Source organism: Suncus etruscus, chromosome 13, assembly GCF_024139225.1.
Source record: "Suncus etruscus isolate mSunEtr1 chromosome 13, mSunEtr1.pri.cur, whole genome shotgun sequence".
Classification (NCBI taxonomy): domain Eukaryota; kingdom Metazoa; phylum Chordata; class Mammalia; order Eulipotyphla; family Soricidae; genus Suncus; species Suncus etruscus.
The window spans coordinates 89,199,387-89,215,280 of record NC_064860.1 but is presented as its reverse complement, the minus strand read 5'-3'; the positions used below and the strand labels follow the sequence as shown (position 1 = coordinate 89,215,280).

Sequence of the window (15,894 nt, the reverse complement as noted above, 5' to 3'; positions counted from 1 at the left end):
TTACACCTGGCTATGCACTCAGAAATTGCTCCTGGCTTGGGGGACCATATAGGATGCTGGAGGATCGAACCTCAGCCTGTTCTGGGTCAGCCGCGTGCAAGGCAAACCTTGCTGCTGCTCCATTGCTCTGGCCATGAATAATAAATGTTTTAAAAAATATTATATGCCTAAAACTTAACTAGAGCTTTGCAAATCAGTTATTTAATTTATTATTATTATTATTATTATTATTATTATTATTATTTAGTTTATGGGTTACACTCAGCAGTGATCAAAGGTTTCTTCTGGCTCTGCAACCAGGAATCACTCCTGCTGGTACTTGGTTGACAATATGGCATGCTGGAGATTGAGCCCAGGTTGGCCACATGCAAAACAAGACTCTTAACTGTGATACTATCACTTTAGTTCAATAATTTTTTTAAACTTTATTGATTGATTGGTTTTTGGGCTACACCCAGTGAAGCTTAGGGTTCACTCCTGGCTATGCACTCAGAAATCATCGCTAGCAAGCTGAAAGACCATATGGGTTTCCGGGTATCACGCTGGGTCCCTCTTGGGTCAGTCACATGCAAGGCAAATGCCCAACCACTGTACTATCTCTTTGGCCCCCTAGTTTCAATAAAATTATTAAAAACAGAAACAAAAACAAAAAAATCCTTGGTAAATCCATGAAGTCAATTTCTTCAGCACATTCTCCACTGTTGAGGTCACTCTTCCACTGAGTTACACTCATTCTGGATTCTGAAAAGTTAATGTGTTATACTATTGCTCACTGTTGACTTGAAACTAAACCTGATATTCTAGTCCTATTTTAGGGCTTCCTAAACTTTTTAGAATGGGTTAGTGACAGGTTTTTTTCCACCTAAAAATGTTATAATCATTCTAGGTTGCTGGAAGGAGAAGTCAGTTAATCTCAGGTGGAAGTGGGGAAAGAGCTTTGGTAGTTGGCTTTGGTCTTCTTCATCTTAGGCATAAAGGAGAAGGGACATCTTTGGCCAACTAAGGTCAGCAGCTGCTACTGCTGCTGCTAGCTGTCAAATAAATTCATTCCTACCACAATTCCCCAGACTCAATTAAAAATCAGTCAGTAGGAGAGTCTTCAATCTTTGGGGACCACCACTATCTTCTTCCTTTCAATAGAGTGTTCAAGGATATACTGGAATGTGTGAGGGTCAACTGCATAGCCAAAAGTGGAGCAGTTCATATGGGGCCTATTTTTCATCCTCCCTAGATTTGTCTAAGCCAAGAGGGATAGAAGGGCCATTAGGAAGAAGACACTGACATTTTTCACTAATATGCATGTGTTAGCTTTGGTTTCATTGTCCATAAAAAGAATAAGAGCCAGAGAGATAGTACAATGGTTAGGGTATTTACCTTGCATGGGACAGGCTATACAGATAGTATAATGTTTAGGGTGTTTGATTTACATGAGATAAACTTGGATTTGATTCCTGAGCACCACAAGGGCTAAATACTGAGTGTAGAGTCAGGGGTAATCCCTGAGTACCACTGAGTGTGACCCCCAAACAAAACAAAAACATAGAAAAGCATATAAAGGGATTAGACAGATTTTTTTTTAGGATTCAAAGAGTGGAAAGGAGGGAAAAATTCTTCTCTAATTTCTTTGTGTTTTTGGTGAGCCATAAACATTAAACTAACATAAGAAAGCTTTGCAGAAGTAACGGATGAATTCTATTGAAATTGTATACATGTACATCAGTGCCATCAAAGAGAATGAAGACTGGAAAAAGTGACCAAAGCAGGAGATTTTATATCTCTGAGACTAGTGGTTTTCAACATTTTTTATACCAGTAGTTGAAAACCAGAGTTTAGAAAACAAACTAAAAACCAAAATAACAAAACCAAAGCATTAACAAATTTGCTAAGAATTAACAAGGCAGAGGGAGTTTGAATAGAAGTTCAGACAGTGAAGAAATAGCCAAGTCTGACAGTACTGATACTACAGCCTCTTCAATAAAAGTTGGAATAATAATAATAATAATAATAATAATATCAAATAATAGACTTTGGTCTATATGGTCAGGATGTTTTCTTTAGGTTCAGAAAGGGAACCTCTTCTAGAGGAGATATATCTCTTGCTTTTAGTGAAGAAAGACTAAGGGAAGGAAAAGAGCATGAGTTTTTTACTCCTGCTTTTTTTCTTCAAATTTTATGCATAAGTTATCTAATATGCCAAGAGGCCATATCTTGAAGTTCTGTATTCTGTTCCAAATAGTAAATATTGTTGACTTTGCTCATTATCAGGTTTTTATGTATACTCATCAATGGTAGCTGGAAAGGGGCCAAAGACAATAGGAAATCAAATGAGTATGATCAGAGAGGGCCCACAGTTCAGAGTTTGCCAAATTCTAGTATGTAGCTTCAAGGTATTTAGTAATGTTCTTTTATCTTTTATTTTTACATTATCCACCCATCTGAATCCAGTCATGTCAAGTCTGTACTTGGTCTTAATGTATAAGCATCAACCAACTTAATTTCTTGTATCACTTAAATCTCTGCAGAAATGTTTATATCTCATCTCATTTCTAAATAAAATATCTTCATGTGTGGTCAAGATGTAAAATTTTAAACTCAGACATGGTTATTTTTTATATATATGAACCCCAACTACAAACACATTTGTAATCATGGTGTTTAAATAAAGATATCAATTAAAAAAATCATTGGACCAGGGATGTAGCTCAGGAGTAGAGTACTTGCCTCATATATATGTTTATGGGTTCAATCCTTGAAATGGTAAAAATTAAAAATTAAAAAAGCACACAAAAAGTAGCCAATGACAATGAATAAACATGGCTGTGTCCCCCAAAACACTATTTCATGGATTGGGAATTTTAATTTGACATGGTTTAAAGATGTCATGAAATCTTTAAAAAAAATAGATAACAAAATATTTTGTTACTCCTACTAAGGTCAAGTCATATGCCATAGAATTATGGAAAATCTCACATTTCTCAGATACAGGTTAATATTTAAGAGAGAGGCCTGAGAGATCCATCCAGTGATCAGAAGTAATGCCTCCCAGACACAGTCCCACATTTAATGTCTATTAGCCCATTGCCCTCCCTAATACTCTGCAATGCTAGGTATTACCCAGATGGCTTAAGTACCTCCAGGCTGGGCATTGCTGACATGTATTGCCAGAGATGGCTTGTTGGTCTCCTGAGAACTGATTGTAGGCCATCCTGAAGAAACTATTGCAAGCGAAAAAAAATTGCCCATTGAGTTTGAGTTGACTATCCACTGAAAACTGTTAGCTTTTTAAGTTTTAATTCTGGTCATATTTTTCATTTTTATATCTTTTCTCAAAATGTATTTCACATTTCAGAGGGGGAAAAATGAACCTCTTAACTATATGGCCCTAGTGCTGAGTGCTTCATTTTTCTTAAAAAAATGTACTTGGGGGAATTTTCATTTTAAAGATTTCTTGACTCTGGATGAAATGTGTTGATTGTTTAGCAACCATTCTCTAGATCAGTAGCAGATCCCAACCTCTTAAACTGACAGCACTTTCTGTTTGTCTGCAGGCACTAGTGAAGTTTCATAAACAACCGGAAAAAGTACAGTTTGAAATATTCCGTTTGTCTGCTTAAGTGGAATATATCTCTGAACAGAGAATTTTGACACCGAGCTAGGGCTTGCTCTAGCGTTTCTGTATGGAGAGAGTCAGTAGTGTAAACACACTAAACTTCGTCCAAGTAAGACAGAGAAGTGTCAAAGTTTTCTGTGATGCTGAGTGACCTCGCAGTAATTTACAGGGATGGCCTTAACAGATTGCAGGCTAGCTGGTTTAAATAACAGCTCTGAGCAGCAAGTCCAAGATCAAAGTTGTCAGCAGCCTTGGATTCTCCTGAGGCCTCTGTCCTTGAATTGTCAATTGTCTTCCTTCTGCTGTATCTTCACACAGTCTTTGCTTGATGCCTGCCTATTTATTGCTGATGTCTTGTACTTCCAGATTTCCTTTTTATAAGGATATCATTGCTATGGGCTTCAAGAGCTGATTTTAACATAAATATCCTTTAAAGCCCCAATCACCAAATATATACTCAGTCACATGCTAAGTGACTAGGTCTAGGGCATTAACATTTTAATTTTTCATGTGCAAGAAGGGAACAATTCAGCCCTTAAAAGTCAACTAATTTATTGTATTAATTACTTTGGACTTTATCAAGCAGAGCTATAACTTACCTCTGGTTCTGACCTCAAGAATCACTTCTGGTGTTGCTCGGGGGATCTTATGGGATGCCAGGGATTGAATCTGGGTGGGCCACATGCAATGCAAACACCCTATCCATTGTACTATTTCTGTGGTCCCTAAAATTTTTTGTTTTGTTTTGGGGGGCCACACCCGACGGCACTCAAGGCTTACTTCTGATTCTATGCTCAGAAATCACTCCTGGCTAGGGGGACTATATGGAATGTCAGGGATCGAACCTACGACTGTCCCTGGGTCAGCCGTGTGCAAGGCTACCACTACCACTATCCTACCACTGTGCTACCACTCTGGCCCCTAAAAAACTTTTTTTATCTGAAGCACCATGACTTACAAGACTAGTAATGACAAGTTATCATGCTCTAATACCACATCTTCCATCAGAATGTCTTTTGTCCACCATTTCTCAGGGACTCTTCTTGAATTCTCCCTACCCCTACCCTTGGTGAGCTCAGTTCTGTAGCTGTAGTTCTGTAGTTCTGAGATTTTGTTACTTTCACTGTTTTTATTTTCAATTAATTAATTTGGGGGGTTGGGCTACACCCGGTGACAATCAGGAGTTACTTCTGGCTATGTGCTCAGAAATAGCTCCTGCTTGGGGGATCATACAGGACGCTGGGGGATCGAACCACAGTCTTTCCTAGGTTGGTGCAGGCAAAACAAATGCCCTACTGCTTGCGCCACTGGTCAGGCCCTTCTTTATTTTCTGTGTCATTCTGTATCTGTCCCTCTTCGGCTGGTTGACTTCACTCAGCATGATGCCCTCCAGTTCTCCCCAGGTAGTGGAAAATTTCTTTCATCTTATCTTCTAGTCCAATAGTATTCTATTGTGTACGTAAACCATGGTCTCTTTTTCCAGTCATCTGTCCTTGGATACTCAAGTTGTTTCCAAATCTTGGCCATTATGAATAGAGTTACAATAAAATTGAAATACAAAATGTCTTTAGAGTTTTGGGGAGTAGATATCTAGAAGTAGAATGCTGGTTCACATAAGAATTCAATTCTGTTTTTTTTTTTTTTCTTTTCTTTTAGGGAATAACTCCTCCTGGGGAGATAGGAATGGGAAAACCATATAGTCCAGCCTGGGTAAGCTGCATGCCAGCAGTTTTATTATATCACTAGTCCCAGAAATTCAATTTTTAAATTTTTCAGAGGTATTCATGTCCCCCCTCCCCACATACACAGATTGAACTAATTGATATATCCACCAGCCATGGGTGAATGTTCATTTTACCTCATATCCACATCAACATTGGTTCTTTTTTATTTTTTTGATGAATGCTAGTATAACTAGTATAAGAAATCTCATTGTTTTGATTTGCATTTGCCTGACGATAAGCGATAAAGAATATTTTTACATATATTTATTGGCCATTTATATATGTTTTTTTGTCCCCCAATTTACAATACAGACCAGGCAAAGGGCCTGTGTTGAGGTGTATATTGGAGTGCACTTACTGTACCACCTCTTTCTATACAGTCAGTGTAAAGAACATAGCCTGTGCTAAGAATTGGGAGGCTTTATCTTTTCTTTTTTTGATTTTTAATATATATACATATATAATATATATTACACTATATATATATGTCCTTCACCAGTGCAACATTCCCATGACCAATATCCCAAGTGTCCTTCCTCCCCACCCCACACCGGCCTGTACTCTAGACAGGTTTTCTACTTCCCTCATTCAGTCACATTTTGTTATGATAGTTCTCAGTGTAATTATTTCTGTGACTGCACTAAACGATCCCTGTGGTGAGCTTCATGTCCAGAGCTGGACTCTCCAGTCCTCCTCTATTTTGTCTCTGAGAATCATTACACAAATATTTTTCATTTTTCTCAAAACCCACAGATGAGAGAGACCATTCTGTGTTTATCTCTCTCCCTCTGACTTGTTTCACTCAGCATAATAGATTCCATATACATCTATGTATAGGAAAATTTCATGACTTCATCTCTTCCGATGGCTTCCTATTTACATACCTTTTTAAAGGATTTTCTGTCTCATATTTTCTGTCTCATATTTGAAGAGGCTATAACAGTCACTACTAACTTCATACAGAAGTTAAGATAATAATTTGAAAACTAAAGAAATGGTCCCTACCCGAAGATTAGCACTGACCTCTGCATGGGAGGGTCATAATTATGGGACTAGACAGCAGAGGGTTTTCCCTGGGCCCTGGAACTGGAGTTCTTTCCTGTGTCTTTCCACACAGTTATTTCTAAAATTCTCCCAGCCCATAAAAAGGCTGAAAAGACCATCCACTGACACTGGTCACAATAAGTAGCACTTCCACTTTTCTCCTATGGAAACTACTGACTACATTCTTGCTTCACACTGGATCTATTCTTTCCTGCTAATCATCAGCGCTAAGAGCACAGAATAAGTGAAAATTCTATGTGGAACCTAATTTTCCCCAAAATGAATGTATGTTATGCACACACACACCCCACACACACACAGTGGAAAACCTCTTTCCTCTGTCTTGTCTGATCTCTACAGCACTTAGTCCTGGAATTGTTTCTTAGCATGAGTGTAATAGAGAAAGTATGATAGAATAATAACATCCTGATTCTCAACCAATCCTTAGTAGTTTAAAACTATCAGAGTTCATTTTGCTTTATGTTGGAGTGGAATGCGGGTAGAATGAGGAGTGAATTATATTTCTATCTAGATATTTTTAAAATTATTTCAAAGCTTTATTTATTTATCAATTGATTGGTTTATGGGCCACACCTAGCAGTGCTGAGGGATTACTCCTGGCTGTGACTCAGAAATTGCCCCTGGCAGGCTGAAGGACATATGGGATGCCAGGAATCACACCGGGTCCCTCTCAGGTCGACCTCATGCAAAGCAAACTCCCTACCGCTGTGCTATCTCTCCAGCCCACACACACACACACACACACATACACACACACACACACACATATATTTTTTGAATTTATATATAAACTCCTTCTAGAATAGTGCCCAGGACACAAGAGTCACCCACTAAGTGGGAGAAACTATTCACCATCAGATATCCATCAGATAAGGGGCTAATATCCGAAATATACAAGGCACTGACAGAACTTTATAAGAAAAAAAACATGTAATCCCATCAAAAAATGGGGAGGAGAAATGAACAGACACTTTATCAAAGAAGAAATACAAATGGCCAAAAGAGGTATCATCTCACACCACAGAGACTGGCACATATCACAAAGAACAAGAACAATTGGTGCTGGAGAAGATGTGAAGAGAAAGGAACTCTCATTCATTGCTGGTGGGAATGCCATCTAGTCCAGCCCTTATGGAAAACAATATGGAGATTCCTAAAAAAACCTGGAAATTGAACTCCCTTATGATCTAGCTATATCACTCCTAAGGATATATCCTAGAAACACAAAAATACAATTCAAAAATCTGTTTCTCACACCGATATTCATTGCAGCACTATTTACAATACTCAGACTTTGGAAACAACCAAGATGCCCTTCAACAGATGAATGGCTACGGAACTATGGTACATATACACAATGGAAAATTATGCAGCTGTCAGGAGAGATGAGGTCATGAAATTTTCCTATACATGGATGTACACAGAATTTATTATGCTGAGTGAAATAAGTCAGAGAGAGAGAGAGAGAGAGAGAGAGAGAGAGAGGCAGAATGGTCTTACTCATCTATGGGTTTTAAGAAAAATGAAAGACATTCTTGTATTAATAATTTTCAGACACAAAAGAGAGAAGGGCTGGAAGTTACAGCTCACCTCATGAAGCTCACCACAAAGAGGGATGAGTTTATTTAGAGAAATAACTACATTGTGAACTATCCTAACAATGAAAATGTAAGAGGGAAATAGAAAACCTATCTAGAGTACAGGCAGGGGTTGGGTGGGGAGGAGGGAGATTTGGGACATCGGAGATGCGAATGTTACACTGGTGATGGGTGGTGTTCTTTACATGACTGAAACCCAAACACAATCATGTATGTAATCAAGGTGTTTAAATAAAAAAAATATATAAAATTTTTTCCACAAATAAACAGGAAGAGAGAAGTATAAAAAAAGAAACTGTGGTTCATATACACAATGGAATATTATGTAGCCATTAGGAGAAATGAAGTCATGAAACTTTCCTACACATGGATGTACATGGAATCTATTATGCATTGAAATAAGTCAGAAGGAGAGATATAGACATAAAATAATATCACTCATCTATAGGTTTTAAGAAAAATAAGACATTTTTGTAATAATTCTCAGAGACAATAGAGATGAGGGCCAGAAGGTCCAGCTCACGATATGAAGCTCACCACAAAGAGTGTGAGTGCCTGCTGGTGGGAATGCTGTCTAGTTCAACTTTTATGGAAAGCAATATGAAGATTCCTCCAAAAACTGGAAATCAAGCTCCCATATGACCCAGCTATACCACTCCTAGGAATATACCCTAGGAACACAAAAATACAATACAAAAATCCCTTCCTTACACCTATATTCATTGCAGCACTATTTACCATAGCAAGACTCTGGAAACAGCCAAGACACCCTTCAACAGATGAATGGCTAAAGAAACTGTGGTACATATACACAATGGAATATTATGCAGCTGTCAGGAGAGATGAAGTCATGAAATTTTCCTATACATGGATGTACATGGAATCTATTATGCTGAGTGAAATAAGTCAGAGAGAGAGAGAGAAAGACGCAGAATGGTCTCACTCATCTATGGGTTTTAAGAAAAATGAAAGACATTCTTGCAATAATAATTTTCAGACACAAAAGAGAAAAGAATTGGAAGTTGCAGCTCACCTCAAGAAGCTCACTGCAAACAGGGATGAGTTTAGTTAGAGAAATAACTAATTTTCGAACTATTCTAATAATGAGAATGTACGAGGTAAGAGGGAAATAGAAAGCCTGTCTAGAGTACAGGCCGGGGTTGGGTGGGAAGGAGGGAGATTTGGGACATTGGTGATGGGTGGTGTTCTTTACATGACTGAAACCCAAACACAACCATGTATGTAATAAAGTTGGTTAAATAAAAAAAATGTGGTGAGTGCAGTTAGAGAAATAACTACACTGACAACTAAATAACAATGTGAATGAATGAGGGAAGTAAAAAGCCTGTCTCAAATGCAGGTGAGGGGGATAGGAGGTGGGATATTTGGGGCATTGGTGATGGGAATGTCACATTGGTGAAGAGGGATGTTCTTTATATGACTAAAACCCAACTATAATCATGTTTGTAATCAAATTGTATAAAGACATTAATAAAGAAAGAAAAATATTGAAAAAATAATAAACTCCTTCCAGAACACAAGTTTATTTTATCTTGTAATGCCAAGATCTTGTCTATGTGGCAACTGAGTTTTTTATAGATATGGAAAATTCCTAGTGGAGAATCAGACACTTTTGTGGTTTTTGTTTTTGTTTTGTTTTATTTTATTTTTTTTAGCCATACCCAGTGAAGCTCAGGGGTTACTCCTGGCTCTGTGCCCAGAAGTGACTCCTGGCAGGTTTGGGGAACCATATGGGATGCCGGGGATTGAACCTAGGTCTGTCCCAGGTAAGCCACATGCAAGGCAAATGCCTTACCACTATGCTATGTACTCCAGCCCAGAAGACACTTTTTAACACTTCTATCCATAGCTAAACTGTTATCAAATGCTTCCACACTAAGTGTAAGAGAGAAGAAAAATGATTTTCATAGGTCTTCCAATTTTTTATTGCCTTTCAAATATACATTTATTATCTAAATTTCAGTTACAGTTTCAACCAAGGGTTTTGTTGTTATAAAGAATATTCAAGTAAATTTAATATAACATGGCAGTTATTTTATCATCTAATCTTTGGCTACACTTAGAAACTTCTGGAGAAAATTAATGTGCCATTATCCTATAAAGGCTAAGTATCTACATAGAATTCAAGCAGTATTGTTGGCATTCACGACTTGTTCTTGACTTATTTTGACATTTTGCACCACTGAAAATGGCTTGCATAATATGGCTCTCAGAAAGAGCATCCTTCCTTCATCCTTAATCTCTTGGGAAATGCATGTGTTTGCCTTAGATTGTATATAAGGACAAGGTCTTACAGAAGTCTAGGGCTGACCTACAGGAACCTCAAAAACATTCTGCTGCTTTCCATAATTCTTCAGTGAAAATGGCCTCGCAATCTTATCTATTACAATGGACATATATTCACTAAACTAATCCTTCTACCTCTTTATCTTTAGCATGAAAATTCTTTATTTTATTTTTTAATTTTTTGATAAATTTTCTTTATTTAAGCACCATGATTACAAACATGTTTGTAGTTGGATTATAGTTATAGAAAATAACACCATGGAAATGCTTTAGATTTGTTTTGATAATTACCTAGATTTTTTCCTTGAATTTTAGTTCTTATTCAGTTTCCTCATTTATTGTACACACAGCAGGTAACCATTTGTATCTTGAGTGCCTTATTTGAATGTTGCCCTAAAGTTAGGAAGAACTAACAGAGTTCTGTTGACTCCCTGCAGTCCTAGCTGGATTCTGAAAGAAACCTTGATGGAACTGTACAGAGGGAACTGCACAGTCACTGTACCAGCATACAAGTGTGAGAGGCAACCAAATTCCTAGACCAGGGACCACTGCAATGACCAAATAAATGAAGACAGTACATTCATCACTACAAAAGTGGGACAACTAAATTACACTTAGTAGCATTTCAGTGGGCATAACCTTATAGCCTTCTAGGATTCAAAAGAGCCTGGTGGCAATTGGCCCTCTGTTGTGTAATTCCGGGAATCTGAGATATACCTTATGACCCACATGAAAATTAGTAGAGAGATCAAAGTATATGTAAACTTTTATAATAAATAAATAAAATCATTTTTGCCTGTTGAATCTTATATTTGAACTTAACTATAATGTCCTCTAAAATTGAATATGTAATTCACTTACATTTCAGTTAAGATATTGACCTATAATAATCTGTAATTATTTTGAAAGTATTTGTGAAAATATTTAAAATAATGGGTAAAGTCATGTACAGAACATATATGCACAGGTGCATATCCCTTTGGACCCAGAAGGCTATGTTTCTTTCCAGGGATCTCCAGGTGCAGCAAGGGTCAATACACATATGAACTACTGTTCATGAGCTAACGGGGAAGGCATCTGTGACTTATGTCTCTTCTCTCTTCTCCAGTGCAGACTGGAATTACTTAGGGCCTTGCAAAAGCAGACAATAGGTACAGCTGATGGAAGATGAGCTCCAAGAAGCCATAGAAAGAATCCATCTTTCTCACAACTACCTAGGGAGCAAATACTCTTTCATTAGTTGTGTCTGCTGGTTTCTATACAGAGTCTGCAGTTTCTATACAGAAGTCAGTTCTTTATCCCACTTAGCTGCCCTATTTTGCTTGAGTGTGGCAACATGATTGGCAGCAAACAATGGTCACACTCATCCTTCATTCCCAAGAGAATGAATTCCCGAGGGCTGCTAAAGCAAAAAAGGAACTGGGAGGTTTAAAACAACAGAAATGTATTCTCTTGCATTTGACAAAGTTAGAAATCTGAAGTCAAGGTTTTGGCAAGATCTTGCTTACCACCGAGTATTGGGAATAAACCTTTTCTTTAAATCTTCTCCTAGTTCAATCCCTAGAAATGCCAACTGTCTGTTTTCTATCTCCCCATTGAATTACAAATGGTGTTTCTCTCAATGGTGTTAATATCATCTTCTCTCTTTACATGTATAGCTGTTCAATTTGTCTTGTTATATGGACATCTGTTATATTGAATTAAGACTGACTCTAATGACCTAATTTTAACCAGATTACTTCTGAAAAAATATAGTATTTGTAAATGATTTAATTTCTCTAGTATTGGGGATGGAGATTTCAAATTTTTTTTTGGTAGAGATAAGATTAAATTCTTTCACAATATTAAGCCTCCTGCCAGAAGAAAGAATTGTTGGAGTCTTTTTAGCCAGAGTGTTGGAATGAAGGGGGGGAAGAGGAGAGAGAAGGAGAAGAGAAATAAAAGAGAGAGAGAGAGAGGAGAGAGAAAGAGAGAGAGAGGGAGAAAGGGAGAGAGAGGGGGGGGAGAGAGAGAGATGTACATGCTCTAGTGTTCCAGAACCACTTGCTGACTTTTCCTTTGCCTTGGAGCCATATGTTCCTCACAAAATCCTAGGGATTTTATTTAAATGCTCTTGACCCAGAGCCAGGAGATTTCTAACAATTTTGAGTGACAGCTGACAGATCTGATGAGTTGTCGGATTCCAGCTTCTTGTGGAAGATGATGAAGCAAGAATTTTCATGTCCTTTGCCATTTTAAGGGAATCAGGAGAAACCATGGATACAAGGACAAATGCACATCCTAACTGGGTCACTCAACAAACATTTGTAGGACACCTATCATAACTTGGAGAGTTTATGTGACATGAATAGGAATGCATACATTTTTATAAAACAGTGAGGACTCAAATAAAATCATAGTGTGCTATTATAATTTGCATGCTAGAACATATACCTACCCATGGCAATCTACAAATAGATAGATCTATAATCTGTTTCATCTGCATTGGGAAGGGCATGTAAGAGGGCAATTAGGCATAGAAAAGAGTAAGGGCAGAGACATGGGGAAAAGAGAAATTTGGGATGTTAAAGGAAATTGCTATACCCTGAAGATCAGAGGGAATGAGCAGCGATATGAATATTTTTATGGCAAAATTGTCACATTTGCATATTAGGAAGTTGGCTTTGATGAATATTGTGAAGGATGTATTAAAACAACAAGGACAGACTATTACACTTATAGTATTTTGAAATATCTATGGAATCATTTTAGTTGTCAAAGTGCCTGAGAATTGGCACCAACATTTCATGGACAAGGTCCAAAGATGTTAATATTCCTGAGAAATATACTATAATCCCACAAATATTTTCACACAAAGATACTCTTTCCCAAATGCTCCTCCCTGAGAAATATGAGATTAAATGAAGTATAATTCTGAAATATAGAATTTTCTTAGTTTTCAGTTAGTTACTATATTAATTTGCAATTGGTTTGCTTTACTTTTGCATCCATATGCACAACAAAACAACCACCCCTGTTCATGTTTCATATGATATGGAACAAATAGGCTGTAGGTTGTGTGTAATTCCCAGTTGATCAGGCACACCAATATTTTCTTTCTTTCCTGAGAAAATTTATCTTAATACAATACAATGAGTAAGGTAGTAATAAAGGAGACTATTAAATTTTTTAAGCATAAATCAGCAGCTACTATGGTACTTAGTAACTATTGGTAACAGATTATTTGCATGCCTGTTATAACTGACAATTCAGCAGTGGGTCCCAAAATGATGAAAATCCACAAATCTAGAGAGAAATAAAGACAGCAGCCAGAGTAAGGCAGATGGAGAAAAGATAAATTTTAAAACATCCTAAATTAAAAACAAACTAGGTAGTTGAAACCTATTCTCTAGAGCTTTCTGAAATGTTTTGAAAATGTTAGGTGTACAGAAGTACTTGGGGCCCCAAAATAGCTCAGCTGATAAAATGCCTGCTTGCCTGATATGAGGATGAAAGCATGATCTCTGTCAACACCCCCACACACCCTAGAGACGCTGCCATTAAGGATCCACAGTGATGCTACAACAAAGTGAACACAAAAAATCTGAAATACAATCAAGTTTATTGGCATATAACCAATTCCTGAGTCACTGCAACAAAAACAAGGGAAGGGAGGAGCAGGGGAAAGAATCAGTAACACAAGTCAGTCTCTCAGCCCTCACTCCAGACCCACTACATCAGAATCTATGCAGAGGGACCCAGGACTCAAACAGGCTCTCAGTTGCTGTTGCTGCTTCAAAGACAGCCCTTTGACCCACATATGTAGCTGGCTTTATATGGCTTATCATGATCTCTCTCCACCTTAACCATGGAGGGACACCTGCAGTTACCAGAGTCCTTTCATTATTTTGATAGCACAATGGGACATTTATGGAATCTTCTTAGCCCTTTTATACATTCCCAGACCTTTAGCTCCCCCGCCCCCCAAAGCAATGGAGACCAAACGTTTATCCTTGTCTGATTATATATGTTCTTTTTAAAACCTGAGCTCTGGTGATCTAGATTCTTCTTATGCACAATGCCAGCTAACCTCTCTGTTTGCCCCAAGAACTAATTAGAGTCATTCTGTTTGCAAAGATTTTAGCCACTATCTCCCTGGCAGAATTTAAAGGATTCTGTGTGTAAACAAATCTGCATTTATATCTTTTTTGTGCAAAAATAAAATAAAATAAAATAAAATAATAAAGGAGGCCTACAGAGTGAGCATATAAAAAATACCACAGTAAAATATATCTTTCCTCCAATTTACCCCAGCAAAACACACATAGCCTGGTTCTCCATAGAGCAGAAGATAAAGTTTCTGATGAAAATGCCTTATGGCTTTGAGGAAGCTGTATAGAACCTAGGAGGCTAAGGGGACTATTTTGAAGGCTCAGTCTTGCCAGTAAGGAAGTCACTGACTAAAAATAGTGAGAGGACAATGAGGAAAAATAAAAATACATGTGGGGTCAGATATATTGTTACCCCTCTCCCAACTTCCTGCCTAATCTCACCTGAATGTTGAGACCCATACACACCTGGGAGGGTCTGTGGTTGGTAATTAAGGGGTTGGTCTGAGGGAAAGGAAGAGCATGAGAGAGAGAGAGAGAGAGAGAGAGAGAGAGAGAGAGAGACAGAGAGACAGAGAGACAGAGAGAGACAGAGAGAGACAGAGAGAGACAGAGAGAGACAGAGAGAGAAGATACAGGATGGATACAGAGCAGCAGGAAAGAGACTGCTTAGCTTAGAAGCTACACATGGCAGTTAGGGCCTTGTAATAAAGCTGGATGCCTCCTGAAGCTTCAACTGACTGCCTGTGAAATCATTTCTTCGCCATCACCCAGCTGAAGGGGCAGCAGGCGCTGAGTGGAGCAGTGAAAGACCTCACCACCATCTACAACCCACGAACCAAACAGTTAATAATTAATAGAACAATATGTGTTTGTATATATATATATATGTATATGTATATGCTAAGGTTTTATACCCACAAAAAAGCTGGACTTCAAACAATAACCAAATAAAACCAGAAAATCTCAACTTCTGTTATCCTTCCCTAGAAAGGAAAATATAGGACAATGCCAACCAAGGAAGACAAAGAATCCTTTGAGATGGTGGGGATTTTCTAAGAGCTAAAAAGGGAATGATGATCTGAACTGCTTTCTCTACCTCCTTACTAAAGACAGATTACAAAGGAGTGAGATAAAGAGAAGAATATTTCCCTATAGTGCGAGAAACCGATTTTCATTTCCCAACTCTTGTTCCCCCATATATCTGCAAGTGAGCCTGACTTCTTCTTTAGGACATTGCCTCTACTCCATTGGAGAGGAAATGAAAAAATTAAAATGCTCCCCACAAATCAAAAACTACATGCATGTTTGGGGTTTGTAGGTTATTTGGATCTGTTTTTCCTTTCTGTTTTAGACTGTTGCTATCTTTATCTCTTTAAGGGGAGAGTTTGGGCCACACCAGGAGATGCTTGAGGGGCTATTCCTGGCTCTGTGCCCAAGAAAAATTCAAGATTCCAGGTCATGTTTGGGGCCACTTGTACAGCGAGGAAAGAAGGCAGAGT

At 37.9% G+C, this 15,894-nt stretch overlaps 1 non-coding gene across 1 annotated transcript; it reads right to left on the bottom strand.

Annotated features, from left to right (window-relative positions):
• Positions 1–5,621: 5,621 nt before the first annotated feature.
• On the bottom strand, positions 5,622–5,755 carry LOC126026396 (small nucleolar RNA SNORA51). The gene has a single exon (XR_007501682.1). It is a non-coding gene; the product is annotated as a small nucleolar RNA SNORA51 (small nucleolar RNA).
• Positions 5,756–15,894: the final 10,139 nt, after the last annotated feature.